At 47.0% G+C, this 21793-nt stretch overlaps 1 protein-coding gene across 2 annotated transcripts in view; it reads left to right on the top strand.

The window, feature by feature from the left end:
* The window catches only part of LOC106654964 (GATA-binding factor C-like), a 58128-nt gene that overhangs the window by 21531 nt on the left and 14804 nt on the right, over window positions 1–21793 (top strand). The window lies entirely within an intron of this gene.

Here is a 21793-nt window from a genome sequence, read left to right as displayed (position 1 = left end):
GCGCGCGTGATTTGACTGATAGGTGGGCGGACAGATGCTCAGGTGCGTTACGCTCGTATTCGTCCTGATATTTGTTTTGACTGCGCGTGGCTATATAAACGAGGCAAGGGGCCATCAGCTTTCGTACTTGCCAGCAGCAGCACGTCTCTATTATATATTTATGAACTGGATTCGCTTCTGTGTTATGCGAGGAGGAGGAGGTCCCGGAAAAAAAGGCACTGCGCGCGTCCGATTCGGATTCGCCTCGATGTAAAGTAAATAAAATAAAAAGAAGAAAAAAGGAAGCTAATAAGTTTTCGATTATCGTTGTCGGATGCAGCGACTCGAGCATCCATCCAGCTCTCTTCGTCGAGCAGCAGCATAATTCCCAGCGAGATAAAATTCTCGCTGTTGGCCGCTCGTTATATTGGCTTGCCGATATTTCGTAATATCGCGTGTATATATACAGTCGGTCTGTCTCGGTTATTCTCCATATCTCGTGCACATATCTGTGCGCGTGCATCTTTTTTTTTGCTTTTTTAATGCTGGACATTTTATTTTATTACCAACAGTTGTATCGAACTTCAGGGTGACATATGTTTTTCGCACAATGCTTTCTACCTCTCTCTCTCTGTCTCTGGTCTCCTGTAGGCCGGTGTAGAGTTGTGTGTGTTTTTTCTCTCTCTCTCTCTCCTTTTTTTTTCATTTTTATAAAAGTAGCATTAGGGGCTTGCGACGACGTTTATTACGAGCCGAGCGAGCCGCGGGAGTCCACGCTGTAGTAGTAGTAGTAGTAGTAGTGGTAGGTATACGTTCTCGCAGATGTGTGTCCTGTCCGATGCCGAACGGTGGGTAAAAAAAAAAGGAGAATAAAAAAAAAGGGATGGATGGATGGAAGGAGAGAGAGAGAGAGAGAGAGGACGAGGAGATCGCTGATACGATCTATGCCGCTTGCGCGCGCGCGACCGGCCGAACTTACCGAACGTATAACCGAACGAAACGAGCGGCCCAACGTAACACCGGGCTTTTTTACGGTTAACAGTAGTATAGCTCTTTTTTGTCACTATATATATGCTCGCGTATACGTATTACATGCATGTACGAATTATAAAGCGAGTGAATTTATACACACACACACACACAAGCAGGGATCTCGACGACGACGACGACGACGGTGATCGGTGTACGCCAAAACACGAAGAGACGACAGAAGAGGAAAGAGGGAGATACGCGCGTGTGTCTCCTGAATAAAATATAAAATTTATTAGCCGCGCGCGCGGTGAGAGGCTCTCTTCGCTATTTAACGTAACAGCGCGATATATGGCCTTTTCTTTCTTCGGGTATCCTCTCGATTAAGGTTCGATCGTCAGCTGTAACTATATAATATAATATTCCAAGAGCAGCGCCATGATGCCTAGACGCCATTGCAATTAGGCCATGGAGCTCCTATTCAATATTTATACGGCAGCAATTCCGTGCGTATGCATGTGAAAAAACAACGGGTGGCGAAAGATTTATGTATTACTTTTTTCGCCTCAACTTGAGCGAGAGAGAAAAAAACGAACCTTGTATTATATTATATTAATATATAGGTAGCACAGGCCAGTCGTCGTTGTCCTTTCGGCCTCGCAAGCTTTACGCGCTCGCTCTTGCCTACTCATCTATGCACACACGTATACACGCAGGAGAGAGTGTTTCGTATTATGTATATTGTACCGCGCGTACATTATATACATATTCTGACAGTTTCAATGACGGGGGAAGATATACAGAAAAAAAAAATGAAAGAGAGAGAGAGAGAGAAAACACGTCGACGAAGGGTTGAGCCAAGCATGACGGCCAAAAACGATCGTCGAGCGAGATAGGACGTGCGCCTCGCGTCGTCGATGGGCTTGTAGCTGGGAAATTTTTCGGGCCGTGAGCAGCAGCAGCAGCCTCGAGTTCGCTACTCGGCTTTTTTTCGCTCGCTCTCTCCCTGCTTTATTCGTGTGCGTTGTTTCTTTTTTCCTTTCTTTCGCGTATATTTCGTACCGACGTTACCCTTACAACCGTAGGGGTTGGGAGGGAGGGGAGTAATGGATCGAGGCGCATTACATAATGGTCCCGGTGTCCGTAGAGAGAGAGAGAGAGAGTAATAATGGCGACACGTATTTGCGTCATTGTTTGCTCGGCGATGCGTGTCGCGCGCGCTTCGACGAATCACATCTCGAGCTACAACATAATAGGAAGGACGAGTTAAAATAAGCGACAATATGCTTGCCCACTCGTTATAACGATTCGCATACACGATGTAATTTCGGGGGGTAGGCTGTAGGTAGTAGAGAAAGTAACGATTCCCCCATAAAAAAAAAAAAAAGAGTATGGCAGATCGACGTTGACGACGACGTGCGCGTCTCTTTGTCAAAACGTTTCAATTAATTATAATAATCGCTGAGGGCTGGCGAGCGCGAGTCAACGACCGATTCCCGCGATCTGTTTCGAGTTTTGTGTGTGCCAAAGAGTATATACCTCGAGTCAGCTGCCGTGATCGATGGTCGCGTCGCGCGAGTCCGCGATTAATATCGCAGCGTCGTATATTAGGAATTTCTGAGCGCATATCAGGCGTGTGTGCGTCTCGAAACTGAAGAGATGATCCTTGGAGCAGGTCCTTTTCCACATCGAGGCAAAGCTTTTGTGCCCTCGTTTAAATATATATCTTTTCGCTCGAACTGACCGATATTTTCGTTAGCCTCCGAGTTAGGATGTATTATAATCGATCTACCTCATTATATGCATATGTTTATACGGCGTCATTGATCGATGATATTTTCGCGAGGGTTGACTAGCTGCGTGCGCTATATAATGCACTCGCGTTGTTACAAAGCCAGCGGAGCTTATACATGTATTAAGAGCAACTGCACCGAAGCTTAATATCGCGCAAATTTATGCCTTCTCTTTTTAGCTCATATGCGCCTCTGCTCCCACCACCAGTCGGAAGCAATTTACAAGTTAATAGGCTATACGTAATATAACGTCCTCTTGTGCTCGTCTCTATAGCTATATATACGTATTATACAGGTATATATATATGTAGTCGCTCGCGAACCAAGTTGGCCGCGCGCTCGCGATTTATTTCGGTGCGCGTACGCCCATCGATGTAATTGGCTTCTCGCGCATGGCCAAAGGATTGCTCCTCTTTTTACTCTCTTCGTTCTTTCCTTTTTCTGCTTTTTTTTTCACGACATGTACGACCACGTGTATTAAAGAGCTCACGATGTTGCTGCCTAAAAATAATCTCGTCGCTTCTTTAATGTAGTCAAAATGTACGTATAGCCACGCGCGCGAGCTCGTGTAATACCTATTAATGCCACGACACAATTGCGATGCGGTCAAGGATTTAATATCCCGGCTTTAAACATTTTTCGAGGCACCCGTGTGAAAAAGACTAGTCAATTATGTTAATGGTCTGCTGCTGCTGCTGCTGCTGATGTTGATGCAAAAAAGAAACGACGTGAATCATCGTCAGTCGTCGTCGGGCCATATCGGCCGATGAAATATTCGAGCTATTTGAATACAAATGGGTCCTGGAACGTCGGCGCGGGATGACGACGCTGCTGCCGTGTGTATTAATTTTTTATTTTTATTTCGTCGAGTCGTCGATTTGGGGTAATTGATATACCCGCGGTCGAGACGATTTGACATGTGAATTTGCGGATCTTCTCTCTCGTTAGTGCGAATGCAATACGGAAATCGAACTTTTTTAGTATTTTCAGCAGCAAGTTAAGATTTACTCGCGAACCGTGTGCAGAGCGTCGTGATATACATAAGCTATGGTATGGTACATCGCACGCGTCCAACAGCTGGCATGTGTTTAAAGTACAACTATACCTATGTATGAAGCCTTTAACGCCTCGCGGACAATGCGCTTTGGGGCCGCATGACGCGGACAATATACTACTACTACTATAAGCGATCGCGCGTGGCCAAGTGCGAGAAAGCTCTCGAGTATAAGCGAGCTGCTGCACACGAGGCTTGTGCAGCAGCACACTATTCATTTTCCGCGTATATATAACCCCTCGATGCCGAGATTCCAAACGAAAGATAAAAACACACTCTCTCTCGCGCGCGCAAAGCCCCCAAACACCTCGCGCGCAACTTCTCGCTACTTTGCTCGCTCGAGCTCTGCTCCTCCTGCGTATATGCACACGGGTATATATACGTTGTACGATTGCGCTCGCTGCTACTCTTTTTTTTCTTCTCTCTCGGTGCTATCTCTCCTCCGTGTTCCAAGCTGTATGTTCCTCCTCGTGGAATTCGGTGGCAGAGAGTCAGAGAGAGCGAGAGTGTGCGCAACGAGAATGAATTATATACGACCTCGGCGGTTCACGCTTGCTTCTTTTTTTTCTTTTCTCTCTTTTTTTTTATTCACTTTTTCTTCATACCTCGCCTTCTGCAGCAGCTTGCAAAGAAGCTGTCAAAATAAACCATCGCGCGAGCGAGCGAGGAATATCTCGCGATTTCTGAATTGCGCCGCGCCATTGAATATTTCACACTTGCGCGGCATACTGGATCCTCTCTCGTACAGAGTACTGCCTCTTTCGTGTAAAGTAAAGCTCGAGCTACTACACTGACCAATTCCAAGAATTTTGCAGGGCATAACCCTGGGCATAATTCGTTTATCATTGCACTGCAAGGATCCCTTCCCTCGACTGGCCCTTCACGTTCGCAATGGACGCTCTCGAATTACTTAATTATCAGGCCAACGGGTGTTAATCAGACGCATACGAATTATGCCACAGTCGAAGAATTTATTTAGGTTGCGACGACGACAAAAAATAGCGATATTTTTACGCCACACCCCTAGAATTACCGCTGCGTCGACTATACGAGCTGTTCCTCTCGCCGTAGGCGCGCGCAAAAAAGCTGCTGCTGGTTGTCGCGCAGGGGAGAACATACACACAGACATTATATGGTTGACGCGCGAGGGGGATGGCTGGCGTAGAGGAGAGAGAGAGAGAGAGAGAGAGAGAAAGCGGGAATCCTTTTTTCCCAGGGCTGTACGCGCAGTTTCTCTCTCTACAGTCATGCGTGTGTGTGTGTACGTGCATATAAGCCGCCGCAGCTGCGATACTATCATTGGTCGCGATCTAGCAGCCCCTCGGCGAATCGTATACCCGCAGCAGCGACGGTAGCAGCTATACAGCATCGGCTCGTCTCTCTCTGCGCATGGAGCAGTGCCTATCGAGGGATGTTTTTTGAGGCTGCGTGCTAGCAAGCTACTACTGTATTGGCTGCTGCTGCTTGTGTCGGCTCGGATTTCTTACGTATAAGAGGCTTTGTGCACAGCACCGTAGCCGCCGCTAATGTACCATAATATTCTCTCTTTTAAAATGCGTGTACAGCTAAAGCTCGGCTCGTCCGCTTGGATCTCGAGCCGCGAGGAAATTCGGTCGACGATATTGCGACGACGCGTGCACGCGAATCGTTTTAGCGATTCGATATTAGAAATGTGGCGTTAAAATCGCTTGTGTATACTGGTCGGAGAAACAAGCGATGCATATAAATTTCTTCCTGCAAGGAGTGTATATAAGGCGTAAATCAAGGTGTACTCTTCTCGCCCGCCGCGTGAAAATCAATCGCTAACCGAGACACGGAAAAGAACCTATATCTCGCTTTGTTTGTCAGAGAGAAGCTCGCAAGCTGCGTGTAGAAAGGTCGATACCGGCGTTATATGTTGTCGAGCTTGCGCAGCAACCGTCGTTGGGTATGCGAGCACACATTCGTCCTCGCGCCCCCGAAGCTCCCCTGCGAGTCGAAGCTCGCTCGCTCGCTCGTGTGTGTCTGTGTGTTTATGCCTGAGCTTTTGTTGGGATATCGTGCGCATGCGTATACGCAACGTATACTGTTCATGCTCGCACATACAGCGGAGCACGTCGTCGTCGTCGTCTGCACCCTTTAGAAAATTAAAGCTCCAAGTCTAGCTTTAAGAATTGCCTCGTTAAGTTTCAAGTTCGATATGCGGATCGAAGCTCGAGAAGTTACAAGGAATTATAACGTAGCGTAACGAAAAAGAGACGTAGAAAAAAAATCACTACTCGTTGTACTCGGCGTTGCTCGAGCTTGCTTGAAATTAGACGAGCTGCAACTCGACTTGGACGATGCAGAAAGCCTAGCTCGGTCGTATTGTATACATTATACAGCTCGCGAGCTAGAGAAAATGGCCGCGGCGGCGCCTCGACGAGCCGTGTGCGCGCCAGCGTCGCCTATATCGATTAATTTGGCTCTCTGTCTCCGTCTGTCTGTCTCTCCTCTCCCTCCGCTGCTGCTGCTGCTATATACATATATCGTATGTGTATACGGAGGGTCTGGAAAACATATAGGTTGGTACTGTATTGTATGTGTGTATGTGTAGCGGCATACGTGTGCCTAGTGCCTCGCGCTCGCGCTAATTAGTCACGAGCTGAAATGGCGGAACGATCAGCGGCGGCGGCGCAAGCGCAGGCCTCCGAGAGTCGAGGCACACGATGTGTGTCTGTGAGAAAATTCAATCGGCGCTCGAGTTCTATTATAAAAGCCGCGAGTTCTCGAGTTGCGGCCTCGAGACATTTTCATTCGTCGTCGCGGTGTTTGCACATGCACATCGTGCCCATCCTCTTGACGGAATCATTTATATTTTGTTATTAAAAAATCAGCTGGAGAGCTACTCGCTACGGCGTCAATTAGTCAAAAATGACACGCGCCCATGAATATAAGGACCGGTTGGTATGCCGCTGCTGCTGCTGCTGGCCGCAATTTCTGGCGACTTGTGGCGACAACAATGGCTGCTGCTGAGAAGCTCGAGCGAGAGATCGCCGAGCAGCGATCGGAACTGCCGCCGCCGCACACGTGCCGCTTTATATATGTATGTGCGCTGCACATAGGTATGCGCGACGTACGTAATCCTGAAGTGGGCATGAATAAACAATCGCATCCATATATCGATTCCACGTGGCGACCGTTTGTGTGTGTGTGTGTGTGTGTGTGTGTGTTACAGTAGTAGTGGCGCCCATAAATGACTCTCGCAGCAAAAGGCATTGCTTTATATTACAAAGTACTGTAGCAGCAGCAGCAGTGGTGGTAGCAGTAGTAGTATAAACTGCACTCGTTTACAGGCCCCGCGCGCGCTGCAATGGAATAATGAAGATTTATGCGCCGGCCGAGAAACGTACAAATTGAGGGGCGCGTTTTATACTGCTGCTACACGCGTTACAACAACGCTATATAATACGCGTTAAAGATCGCGCAGCCGAAAATACCAATGCTCGCACGCATTCCTTCTCCTCTCTTGGCTTGATATTGCTCCGAAAAATCGGTAGCAGAAGCTTCTTGACACGCGCTACATCGATCGCCAAGGCGGTATTTATCGATAACTATAGTGCTTTCGTGAAAAAAAGAGCTCATCGCTGTATAATATCTTATATACAAATCGTTGTCCGGCAGATGAGCTGCTGCTGCTGCATACGCGCGTGTATAGCCTTGTAATCGATTCAATTATAATGTGCAGAGCGAGAGAGATATGTGTGTTGCTGCGTCTGTTGGTCAGTCGGTCCGCGTTTACACAAATAGCCACACGTATATAACGTATATTATATATATACGAGGACGAGTAAATAGCTGCTGCTTCTCGTCGGGCCAACATATCCATTACTGCATGCTCTGTGTGTGTGCGCGCAGTACTGCATATCTACGATGGCTATGTAATAGTGTCGTAGGTTGAATTTCGAATGCTAATGCCGAGAGATCTTTGCTCGGATAGCAGCAGCAGCTCGAGACTCGGTCGAGTCGGTCGAGAGCTCCTCGAGGCCTATGGAGAGGATAAAAACACATAGTGTGCTTTTAATTAGTCCCGCTCATTGTTCTGTTAAGCTATACGGCCTATGTAGACACCACAGCGGCTAGTCGTCGTCGCGGCTTTTTCCGACTCGACAAACGCATAAATGAGTATATTATTATTAAAATAAAATGCTAATAATAAGCCGAGCGTTTAGTACATAGACAGAGAGAGAGAGAAAAAAACTCCCCGTGTGCTGGCTTTTATACGGCACGGCGATATCGTGTCTAGACTCACACAGAGACGTACGTTACGGTGTCTACCTGCTATACACACACACCGATCGCGACTGGCCGTATTATGGCTTTCTAAATAGCAGCTCTCAGTGTGTGCACCTCCGTATAGTATCGGCGAGCTTAACAACAACAACGCCTCGTACGTAAATATAGCTAGAGCCGCTTGTATCGATCAGTCGCTGATTTATTGCTAATTATTCGCACGCGTATGTGTGTACGTGTGTGTCTGCCTCATGGCCGCGAGAGACCGAGAGATATCTACGCTTTACAGACGCACATGAGCTTTGCCTAGGTTCCGTCTTATGGCACATACATTATAAAGCCGCGATTCGCAGTAATATCAGCGTTCCGGAATGAAAAGGATTATAATATCGACGATTTTAGAACAATTTTATCACATACGATGCACTCGACGATGATTAGGGTTTCGAGTCCTAGTTTGTAATCGGATACAGCTGCGAAAAATACAGCGACCAAAAGCTCGTACTCGATCACAATGAGCCGCGGTCGATTTGTAATACCCACACACGCGCGCGCGCGACACAATACGTATTTAATGCCTCGCGCGCGTCAAATCAATATCTCGCGACGATCTCGCTCCTCGAAGATTATTTTATTTTTTTTTTTTACGTTTCGTTTCGTTTCTCCTCTTCGGAACGAGAGAAAGAGAGTATTATAGAAGAGGATGGCGAGGGGGTACGAGGGGGAAAAAACGAATCGCATGCAAATGTGTATTTATGGCCGCCTGTATACCGCGCGCGGCATTTATAGGTATATATTTAGGCCGAATATGTCCAATTAGCGTATGATCTTGTTGGCCGGGGCTGTATCGCGTACCTATATATACGTATGTATGCATATATACAGTATAAAATGTGTATAAATGTTCGCGAGCGCACACACGAGCTGCAGGGGGAAGAGGACTGTGTGTGGAGGGAGGAGGAGGAGGGGACGCTCGACCGACGGAACCGATGCACACATTGCAGCGGTTTGAATTTCCACGAAAGTCCGAGTCACAGTGTGTGTGTGTATCTGTGTCTGTGTGCGCGAGAGATATAAAAAGTCAGATAAAAAACTTTATTGGCAAGGGTATATCTCTCTGCAGCAGCAGCCAGCAACACACCGTGGTGCAGGTTTGGTATATATGCTGCTGCTGCTGCACGTTTATACTCTTTCTCGCATGCTTCTTGTGTATACATGCCGTGTATATATAGGTGTATACGTGTGCAAGAGTATATACGTATATCGGAGCTCCTCTACCCGAGTGTGTGTGTGTGTGTGTGTCTGCGCAGGCGGACACCAACGTGTGCAACGTATAGATGTGCACATGCATGCATATATATACACTCGGGGCTCTCTACGTGTTCTTGTCTTGTGATACATCGATATATAGTTGGTCGCTGCTCCGCACACACACACACATATGCACACAGAGTTATATTCAGCTGCACTGCAGCGTACACTACACTACTGCTGCTGGCCACCTTGCCCCAATAAGCTTGAACAGGATATAAGCCAACGTACATTACGTGCACATGACCAGAGCTGCACTATAATACACACATATACACACATGCAGTGCAGTGCAGTGTGCTCGCGCGTATGGAAAATCGTCGAGCGAGCGAGAGGTTGCATATAGCTATATGTAGTGTGTACGCCTCACGTGTAGCACATTGTCTTATATATATAGTGTGCGAGTTGCATACACACACACACCTACGATACAAGCAGGCGAAAGTTCGTCCGTGTGCGCGAACGCGCGGGAGATGGTTGCACAATTCGTTTATACGATATATATAATAATGTATGCCTGCGTGTATTATAGTCCTCGCGCGCGAGAGATACATGTTACATATATTTTCACAAGCACTCTGGACGAGCGGCAACGGCTCTCGCGTATCTGCTTGCACGAAACGTAAATATCGCGTAGGGAGGGCCAGGAAACGCAATATTTATTTTGCGGGAAATTTATTCTGTCTCGATCCTCGGTAGCTGCTAATATATAGTAGATTCCTGGAAACGCATCCCAACATCATCAGCAACTTTATCTATGTTCGCGCGCGTCTTACAACGCGTCTCGACATCTCCTAGGATAGTAGTAGTAATAGTAGATAGCAGTGGTAGCCTCGGTATATAAAGCTCAAAGGAATGTGTGTGTGTGTGCGCCGAGTCCACCGAGTAGTGCAGCAGCAGGTATTACTATATAGTATGCATGTGCGTATGTTACGCGGTAGCTCGTGTGTGTGTGCAGCAGCTATGATTAGTCATCGTCGCGATCGCGTCCGACATACACACACACACAGAGGCATATACACAGATGAAACTGTTATTCGCTCGAGCTCTGCTGTGTCTTATCAGGGCCCGATCTCGTTAGACTAATTAAAGAAAATCGATTAGTCATCTTATAAAGCTACCATATAGCCTAGGCCTAAAGGCCTATGCCGTCGCCGCTGCGCTGCTTTTTTCTAAATCCGGATATCCATAAATCAAATCGCTCCCCTCTCTCTCTCTCTCTGTCTATATCTCTTAGCGCAAAAAGAAACCAAGGATAATAAAAAATATTAAACAAAAAAAAAAAAGGTATATTATACACGTGTACAAAGTCTCGCGCGCGCGGCAGTCACGCAGGACACGTCTCGCGCTCTCTGCGGCTAAATGTCTGTGCCTATATGTAATACCTCATACACACACACACTAACACACAGGTATATGGAGTGCATTTGCGCTTGGTATAGAACGTATACGTACGTGTATATATCCGCGCCATAACTGGGTTATACATGCATATAAGTTCTCTCTCTCTCTCTCTCTCTCTCGTCGGTCGGTCGATCGCATTCCGCGTGTTTCGTCGAATAAGAAACAACAAACGCCGCGGCTCGCGCCGCGTTAGAGCACACACATGCACCGCCTGGCCGTACACCAGTGCACCACTGCAGCGTATAACACTGCTGCTGGCCGCATTCGATCCATGTGTGTGTGAGAGAAAGATTTTCGCCGCCTGCAGCGGGGCTCGACTACAATGCACCGTATATAGAGCTACAGTGTATATAACTGCGGTAGCTCCGAGCTGCAGTTTGGCACAAGCACAGCTGCTGCAGCTCGATACAATGCAACGAGTGCACTGCTGGCGCACACGAGACGCTTATCGCGAGAGGATATAAGCGCGGGTGTGGCGCGGGGCCTTTCATATACAGCTGATCGATCCTGCGATCGATGCGCATCTCGGAATCGTCTTGATTTTTTTTTTTTTCTACACGAATTACATTCGTAAGCGTTCGTCGTTGACCAAAGCTCGAGTACGGTAAATTATAAACTCTACACACAGTGATCGATCGCCATCGTCATCGCGAATTACTCCGCGCGCCGCGCAAGCGACCGCGTATAACACTTACGTTATCGTAGGCTACCGTGAGTATCGCTTGTATATCTCATGGAGCACCGAGAAGAATAGAAAAAAAACTGCCAATTAGCTCATGGATAAAGATAGAGTCTGCCTCGGCGCGAGGATGCGCCTGCTACTCTTCTTCGAAACGGTGGAAATTACAATCGCGACGTTGTATCGCCGTCCGCGATAAAATGTAAATAATAGCTAAACGATCGACTCGTTGCACCTAAATGTGTTTCTGCGGAGAGATATACAGTGCGCCGCCGCCACACCACGACGTTATAGCGCACAGCTCGCACACACATAAGAGAGAGAGAGAGAGAGAGAGGATGGCTATACAAGTGTCGCCGGACTAATTTACTGCTAAAGAGTAATTTCCCTTTACTGTCTTTGCTGCGTCGTGGACGTCGTTATATACACACACTCGTACTCGTGGCCGCGCAGTAGCATATAATGTATACGCTTGTAGCAGCGCATTCCTAGTGAGCGTTTTAGCACTCTTTCCATCCCTTCCTTTCTCTCTCTCTCTGTCTCTCTCTCTTTCTCCGGCTATCCTTAAGCTGCACTACTACTGGCCTGTGCGCAGCGCAACTCGAGATTTATACTCTGCTCCGGTGTCTCTCTCGATCGACTCGAGCTGCAGTACTATAATACTATATGGTATAGTAGTACCTCGAGAGCTTCTTGAATTATTGGCTCGCTGCTGCTGCTGCTCGTCGCAGCTCCAACTTATAAACAACAATAGGAGCTAGTAGTAGTAGTAGTAGTAACGCGGAAAATGAACTGCTGCCCGCATGGACGTACCTACATAGTATGCACTCTCTCGTTTCTGTACTCGTGTTGCCACGCGCGACGAGCAACAGCAGCAGCTATAATATGGAAATTTATCCCTTCGTACAACCCGATACGAAATTGCCGCTGATTTTTCACGCCGTTTTTGTCTCCTGCGTATACAGCCCGATATTACGTATTATCTATAGAGACGCGTCTATACTCGATATCACACGTGCACCGCGTACCGTTGCAGCAGGTACATGCCTATATACAACAGCTGTGAAAAGCAAATAAAAGCTGCGCGTGTGCGCGAGCATACGCGTCTTAGCTTCTCTCTCTCTCTCACTGTCATAAATCGCGTAAATTGCTTCTTCGAAATTATCCTGCCGAGCGAGCTCCGCTGCTGCTCCGGGTATAAACGCGCGCGATCGCTTCATTAATGCACTTGGCTTCGCGCTCGCGCGCCAATGATAAGTTGGCACGCTCTCTCTCTCTTTCGCTCGCGCGCGAGATCGTCGCAGTATATGTCCGCGTTTATGCCTTGGCTATACGTTACTTTTGCTATTCCCATTGGTTCGTACAGTCCGAATGAATGAGAGAAGCTATATGTGTATATATGAGCGAGGGAAAAATCGACCCGAGCCTGCATGCGTCCTGCGAGCGACGACTTACGTAACTCGCAGCCGCCGCCGTGTCTTTCTTCATTATTTTCAATCGAAAGAATGAATATTGGCTAAACTCTTTTATACACACGTATTATTATTTGTATATATACACGCTTCTTCTTCTTCTCGTCGCAGCTCGCGCTCGGTGCGATAAGTCGATGCGCATAATTTATTTATGTATATATATCTCTCCGCAGCCGCGCGAGCGCTTCTTTTTTGCTATTCAAGCATTTAAATGCGCTCGCGAGAACGGGCATATAAATATATGTATGCGTTGTGACTCTGTGTGTATAGTAGTCACGGAACTCGTGTGTGTATATGTGTGTGTGATTCATCGAGTGAAGCGCGCCAATAAATTAGACGTATGTAAATAATCCAGGAACGAATCTCTTTTTATATACATTGCCGCGCCGCGAACGATTAAAACAATAATTACTCAATTACAAACGCGTTGAGCCTTTTACAACTCGACTCGACTTTTTTTTTATTCTCTCTCTGTGGCTGCTGCTGCTAATGCATTGAGTCCATTCAAAGTAGTTGCAAAAAAAAATGAAAGAAGAAAAGTTTGATTGCACCAATCTGGATTAGCAATGATTGAGTGTAGGCAATTACGAAACGTATATGTGTAACAAAAATTCGTGTAAACACGTATACGAAGATCGAAGCTGGCATCGCGCGTAAAGTGATCCGCATTCTTCTCTCGGTACATCCAGTCTCATAGGGGGCATAGAGTCGAGCTTTTTTCAATGCTTTAAAACTCGATGTATATATATATAGGTGCTGCGATCGATGCGCTATTACGAGCAGCGCTTCATAGATCGATACACGCGTGCCGTATATAATACACGAGTCGAGCCGAGCACGAGAGTTAATAATCGAAACGATCGATAAAGGGATTAATGTAACGGTGCGTCAGCAGCAGCAGCAGCAGCAGTGCGAGAGGCTCCTGTAAATGTGTGTGTAGTACACACACAAACACGTATCTGAAACATTTCGCGCCATCGGACCGATTGCTATATTTGTATAATGTGTACCACGGGGCGCGTGCGAAATTGAAATATTCAAACGATCGATTTGGATTAAGCTGCTTTAATTGCGTCGATATGAATCCGTAGTGATCGTTAATCATCTCGCGCCTGCGCCTGTGTATACACTACTACTCGGCGCTCGCGCAGAAACTTATATACTCTCGCGTATTATGGTATATGCAAACGCAGTTGGTTATCGTGGGCGCTCGCACAAAAACTTAATCACTTTCAGCTTGTCCGCAGCACAGCGAAAAAGAAAAGATGAAAAAAGAAAAAGAACAAAAAAGGAGAATAAATCCTTTCTCGCTGGCTGGCGCGCGCGCGGGTTAGTTTGAATTACGAGTTGTGCACCCCGGGGCCGCGCGATGCAAAATCGCTTCTCGGTCTTTTTCTCACTCTCGCAGCTCGACTCTCTCGTGTGCTGCGCGATGGAATATAAATAAAATTTATTTCTCGTGGCTACCGAAAGCCTTATCGTGTGCCGCTGCGTTCGTTTCTCTGTATGTGTGCGAGGATGAGCAACAGCTTGCAGCAGCTTTGTCAGAGGCTAATAATGTTGACTTAATAACGCCACCGAGCGCCGAGATGATTTGTGATCTATTATGGATGCGCCTCTTTAGATTGCGGTGAACGCTTGTTGTATGTATTATATATATATTGCCGAGTGAGAAAGAGAGACAGAGAGAGAGCATAATACGCCGAGGCAAAGATGCCGCCGCGACCGAGCCTCATCTTTATTGCATCTATACTATATATATATGTGTACGCGCGCCTACACCGAAGAAGACGACGACGAAGACGCGACGACGACGAGTTCTCTTATGTATTCGATACATATATATATATACAGCAGCGGAATAACAGATTATGCTGCTGCACGAGCGATGCGGCTCAATTTGCCCAGCTGATAAACGAGACAGCTTATGTGTGTGTACTATATACTCCGCGGATCGTCGTCGTCGAAACGGCTTTTATCATCCTCATCCTCGAGTCATCATTATTATTATTATACTCGCGCGCACAGGATGATCGTCTGCATTGTCCGCGTATAAAGTTGCCAAGAAAACTGCCCGCGATCTATATTACAAGTCTATGTATTATACGTATATATAGTAGAGAGGATCTCGCGCGCGCAGGACGTAGCAGCAGCAGCAGCAGCAGGTGAAAATGTAAACCGTATGTATACGCCTTGGCGTGGCTCGTGGGCTGCATATTATACGTGCGTATATGTGTGTGTGCATATACGAGAGAAAAGAGAGGCTCATAACGGTACGAGTTCGGTTCTACACAGGTCGATACACATACATACGCGCCTTTATAAATCGGTTGCAGCGGCGGAATTTTGCACGAAGCGTGTTATTATATTCCTATACGGGGCCAGGCACGTGCGATGATTTATATTATACGTATATAGGTAGGTATATACGTATATAAACGCGAGGAGCCTCGCGCGTCCCGTCTATCCCGTATACGTATATATACCTTCCCCTCTCTCTTGCTTTTCTTGCCCATATAGCTGTATTATATGCAGCATATAGACTTTATATACACGAATATAGACGATAGCCGAGCCATGTAAATGGGCCGATTACGTGCCGATCGTTCGACTTCGCGCGGCTTGTATATGTGTGTGTGTGTGTGTGTGTGTGTGTGTTAACGAGGACTCGATCGAGGCAGCAGCAGCAGCAACCGATTCCGCTGCTTCTGTGCAGCGGCCGGTTCGATGAAAATGTTAGGAAGGATTTCGCGAGCGTGTAGCAGCTCCAAGCTCATTAGTGCCCTCGTGCGCGCCTATATATGTGCTATAGCAGCGTATTACCCGAGCCAAAGAGCCCCATATAGGTGCACTTGTTTACAACCCAGGCCCCCCTATTGCAAGCTCTTTGGATTTTCGATACCGATTTTTTTTTTTTTTTTTTTTTTTTTTAGGCCGGAAAATTTGACGGATTCGAGCACGCTCGCGATGCTAATAAATAACTTTATATACGAATACGTCCACCTGCGTACTGCATTCGCACGATCGCCTCATTTCCACGAAATTGCGACCGATCGTCTTCTCTCGCCCGACGACGAAACGCGCGCAGCAACTTTATATTTATGTAAGCTCGAACACGTGGGAGGGCCGATTTATTTTATACGCGCGCAGCACGTGTATATGTGTATGCGGTTTATATAGAATACACAAAAATTGAGCAAAAAATGCGTACAAAATCGTTAAGAAAAAAGACACGCGCGGGTTATAAGGTGATGTAGGTGTATATATTTAGGTATACACACACACACACACACACACACACACAAGTATAAATATAAATAAAAAAGAAGAGAGAAAAAAAGTAGAGAGAGAGCAAAAAAAATAAGAGAGAGACTATAATGCTGATAGGGATAGGATGTGTAGCTCGGACCTCTGATAGTTAGAAGATGTCCTATACACGCTCTCCGTTCGAGGAAGCGCGCAAGAGTTTCGAGGCTCTCTCTCTCCGCTTTGTTTCGTTACCTGTATATATATATGTATTATATACCTATATTTCGGTCCCGAAGAAGCTGCTGAACACGAGGGAACATCGTTCGCAATTTAAATAAATTCTGCTGCGCGCGCGCGCGGAGCTGCTGTCCTGAGTTTCGCACGCTCCTTCTCTCTCTTTGCTCTTATTTCTTCTCTGCTGCTCTGCTCTGCTGCTGCTTCTTCTTATTCGTTTCTTTCTCTCTTTCTCTCTCTCTCTTTTGCTGGCCGAGGACTGCCAGCAGCCTCGACTCTCCATTAACATCTACACACCGGTGATTCCCATATTTTCTCGCACCTCTGCTCGCTCCATGCCTTCGTATTTATAAATACACACATATACGCGCGCGGGCTGCAACGATATGACAATCTTTTAAACGTGTATAAGCCGACTCGCACACACACACACACAAAACTCAAACATATCAGTTTCTTTCCGCCGAGTCCCGGGGACTGACCAAAAAAACAAAAACAAAAAAAGGAGTCGAGAGCTTAAACGCGCTTAACAGAGCTACACGCTTCATATACGCACTCGAGAGAGGTAATTTACGATTTTATTACTAGCCGCATATCATTCGGTCCAATTAGCGAGAAAAAAATTTTTTTTCGTGTATACCCAAAATTTTGGCCCGATGTCGCGCGCAGGGACGCAGCAGCACACCGACGAGCAGCAACGGACTGCCGCGCGACGATCGACCGAAGAAACGACCCGAGTACGTATATATAATACAAGTCCCCTTGGCCCAATTAATGAGTAAGCCGCAGAGAAGACGAGCTTCAGCAGCAGCAACGTATAGTTTCTATATGCTAATGTCCAATTAGGAGGCTACTATTTTTCGGCAGTAGCCAAGTTTCCGTTTATTATAATACATTATATAGGATAGTGCTGTGTGTGTTTGTGCCAGTGGCAGAAATATATAAATATAATCCGCACGAATCCAAGTACGCGGTATAGGTGTCTCGCGCGCGACCCGCACAGAGCCTCGATATATATAGTATATATCGGCGACGACTGTTTATCATATAGATTGGCGCGCGGAGTAGTCGTCGTCGACGAGCGATACATACACCATCGCTACACTTTAAATATATATCCTATACGTACTCTCCTCCGATTCCTCGAAGTCGCGGGCAATAAATATTGGCACTTTTGCTTCTTGACTTTGGTACGCGCGAGCAGCTCGGCGATGATTGCCTCGAGCCTCGTAATAGTTATATTATATACGCGCGCACACACGTATGTGTGTAGGCGCGTGGCGTTGTTGCTACCCGCGCGAGTGCTTTACGAGCTCTCGGGCCCATGCTTATAACTTATGGTTATTGCTAGGCCTTGTTCTCTGCGAGGAGTAGTAGTACACCGCCGCCTCGTTTGCATGCGGCAGGCCAATTGGACCGAACGGATCGCGACCGGCATCGAATTTCTCGCACTAGAATCGAAGAAATGCTCTCCTATAAGCGGCTCGTCGCGCGTTTGTATCCTCGCGAGGATAACTCCGGAGCTCTGATTGATAAATATACTCTCGTTCTCTCTGGCGTTGATCCGCTAATTTGCCCCTCGGGGGTGGTAGTACACAGTGATTGGCATATGCTTGGCAGCGCGCACACGATTTTGCAAGCAAATATATCAAATTTTTTCTTATCAAATCAGACTCGCTGTTGAAAGCTGCTGCCGCTGATACACACGTGCTATATTTATATACAGGTTTGCTACCGTTCGAGAGTGTGTGCATAAGTGCAGAGCTATATTATGTAAAGAGACCTGTGCTCAAGCGCGCAAAATGGACTAGCAGCACGTTGTACATATATGCGGAGCCGGACTTTTACAATAATGTTTGTACGATTCTTTATCGAGAGTCATTGTGGGTAATTAATAACCGCGCCCTGCAGCAGCAGCACACGCGCGTCGGCTACTTTTCAACGAACCCAAGAGAGAGACAGAGAGACTGCTCCTGCCGCTAGACGCTGCCGCTGCTTATATCTCCTTGGGTAGATTGAAAAATATTTTTCATGTCGTGCATTGCAAGCAGTAAGCAGCAGCAGCAACACAACAGGTGTATCGTATACATGCGTGCCTCTTGGCCTGTGCAGTGCATATAGTTAATTATTCCGAGAAATCTCTGCGCTCGAGCTGCATATACACAGTGTCACACACACACACACACACAGACATACGCGTACTTGCATATTCTGTGTGTGTGTCGATGTGTACGTAGTATAAAATAAGAAGAAAAGCAAAACGAAAGGGCAGCAGCAGCGGCTGCGGCGCAACGTAATGTCGGGTGCACGCGCGCGACCTCCGCGTCTGATTCTTCGACGGAATCGAGCAGAGATTGTATTTATCACACCGTACACGTCGCGCGCGCGACTCAATCGTGGCTTTTGTGGCGTAATCAAATAGCAGGCAAATATTGCTTCTGCTCGTCTGCGATAGTTCGAGTTACGAAAATCCACTTACAAAGACACACAAAGTATACTGCTGTACTGTATATATATACTCCTTTAATCGTCTCCAAACTCGTGTTTTAATAATCGAACTCTCATTACATTTTTTGTCTCTCTTTCCACTTATAAATCGAATCCACTGTATGTTTCGTTTACGTACCGCATTATCGGCTCGAGTCAACAAAGCAATCGCGAGATAAAACGTATCACACGAATTGAGTCATACCAGAGTTGCGGCCAAACAAAATCTAATGGGCAATAATTTTTTAGCCAACATCCGAGATGGCGCAAAAGAATTTAAAATCATGACGAAACGGCCGGGCCCCGGGAAAGCTAGCTAACACGCACAATTCGGAAACTCAACTTCCTCCGTCTATATATTATAACGCGAACGTTTAATTCCATAATTTAATAAATTTAAACATCGGTTAAAGCATAGACAGCGGCTGCGCGAACCGGATCGCGCTGTCGCGTATATACATAATTCACGATATATTTATGTTATACAAGTACATTAACCTTGAACGAATTTCAATGCTAATTAGCCGCGCGCTGCGGCAGGAGGAGAGGACTTGTCCGAGAGACGTCGCGCGTAATAGCCGATACATGATCGACCGGGGCGACGATCGTCTCGGCGAATATAACAGTGTTACCGTAATTGCGTGTACCGGGTGGCCAAATACATATAATCGATGATCTCTGTATCGAGGCAAAAAGGTGTATATATACCGATGATGATTTTTGATTGACGCTTGATTCGCGCAATCGCTGTAAGAAAAAATAAGCGTAACGAGACAGGCCCCAAATTGGCCGCACACACACACGTACGGACATTAATCTTCGCAGCCGTACGCGCGATAATTATTTATATTCGCGGATCGTTGCTGCTGCTGCTGCTGCGGGAGAAGTCGTGTCCCACGCGCGCGACTAATATATACGCCGGTGCACGTATTATATATACACCGCGTATAGGACTGCGCACATCGCACGTGTACTTGTACGATGGTAATCCACGCGCGGCTCGAGTCAGCAGTAGTACGCGAGAGAGAGAGCGAGAAATTAATATAAAGGGCCCAGAGAGATGCTGCTGCTGCTGCAGTGCAAGGCAGAAGAGAGAGAGAGAGAGAGAGTTAAGAAACGATCCGATACCGAGAAAAGGAGTAGCGAACGACGACGAAATACATATAAACGCGACGAAGGAGTATAAGTAAGGAACTCGTGTGTCTGTCTGTGTGTCTGTGTTATAGGGGCGCGCGCACGATGCACACGTACGATCGTATACCCGGTGCAGCAGCAGCAGTCACACGCAGCGGGGGCAGTGTGAGAACCCGCAAGAGATGTCGTATCCGTCAGTGGTAGTGCAGCAGCAGTTACTGCGCGACTGTATATAGCCCCGCGACGTTAGTACTCTACACTGCACTGCCTTAAGGACCGGTTCTTCGGCGTATGTGTGTGTGTGTGTGTGTGTGTGTGTGTGTGTGTGTGTGTGTGTGATATTATTCCCTGACGAGCCAGGAATGCCGAAGAGAGAGCCTCGTATATATGTATATTTCGCGCGCGCGCGAGCAACGACTTAAGGATTATTTTATTATTATATTATATATTTCTCATTTGATGAATCGTCGTTATTTCATGACACGTTTCTCGCTCGAGTAGAAATAAACTTTCTGATCGATTCGGAGACTTCAAGGTTTTCCAGGCCTCCTCGTCGTCGTCGGCGTCGGCCTCTCCTCGAGAGTGAGAGACTCGTATACACACACACTCGTTCTGTGTTATAAAGGTATAGTAGTACGAGCAATCGTGACTCGTCGACGCGAGGGCCAATATTCTCTTTGTGTACGTACGTACGTACGTGTGTGTTGGTTTTTTCCCTTTTTTTTTCATAGAAAATTGCTCGGACTAGTTGTGCTCGCAAGGGAGGAAGCATTTTCTGCGAGAAACTCGCGCGTGAGAGAGAGAGAGAGAGATCTGGAACGAGCGATAAGGCGGGCCGACGTCGAGCGCGTGGCCACCACCACCACCACCACCACCACCACCAACACCACTAGGCACTGCCATCGCCGCGCGGCAGTCGAGTTATCGATTCGAGCCGCGACTCCCACCCCCTCCCTCCCTTTTCCCAGCACACACACAACTACCCTCCAAAGTCGAAGGTACACACAAGGGTGAGAGAGAAAGAGAGAGAGAGAGAGAGCGATAAGATGTCGCCGATAAGACACGCTTTGCCAGCCGCAACACGCCCGCAATGCCAACGTCGCGCCAGCAATACCAGCAGCACCAGCAGCAGGCCTTATTAATTTACCTCTCGTGCGAGCTTTGACAATTTTTTTTAAGCCAGCTCCTGTGTGTGTGTATGTGTTATAGGCCTTCGAAGCCGCAACCCCCCGCAAACCCCCTCGCCATCGTACACACTTTCCATATATTCGACGTATACACCGAAATATATATTTATAACGTATACACACGGTAGCCTGTGTTCGTCACTCTCTCCCACAATTTTTCGTGCACGCGTGTTAATTCGTAGATAAGGCCACGTCGTTGTGTTATAGTATATACAGGAGCATCGATGTCGTATATACATAATTTCATTTTTTCGGATCAATCGAGCGCGCGCTAATACGATAATGTATGGGGAGGCGGCGGCTGTTTCCAAGTCAAACGAGATGCGAGAGAGCTCATTTCAATAATATAGGAATTTCTCGTACGTGCATAGGTTAATTACAGGTGCGTTATGTTACATATTCATGTGTAGCACATAGGTGCGCATACCTGGAAAAGCTGGAGAGACGCATGACGATCTCCCGCAGAGAGAGAGAAGAAAATTAAATCACCTGAAACGGCTGCTACCTGCCGCCGCCGCTGCTAACGTATACAAGATCGAGCTCTCGAGTAACGATAATTGATGTATTTATAAAAAGGAGAATTGCTAATG

Source organism: Trichogramma pretiosum, unplaced genomic scaffold (assembly GCF_000599845.2).
Source record: "Trichogramma pretiosum strain Unisexual culture from Peru unplaced genomic scaffold, Tpre_2.0 scaffold23, whole genome shotgun sequence".
Classification (NCBI taxonomy): domain Eukaryota; kingdom Metazoa; phylum Arthropoda; class Insecta; order Hymenoptera; family Trichogrammatidae; genus Trichogramma; species Trichogramma pretiosum.
This window is presented reverse-complemented; position numbering and strand designations above follow the sequence as displayed.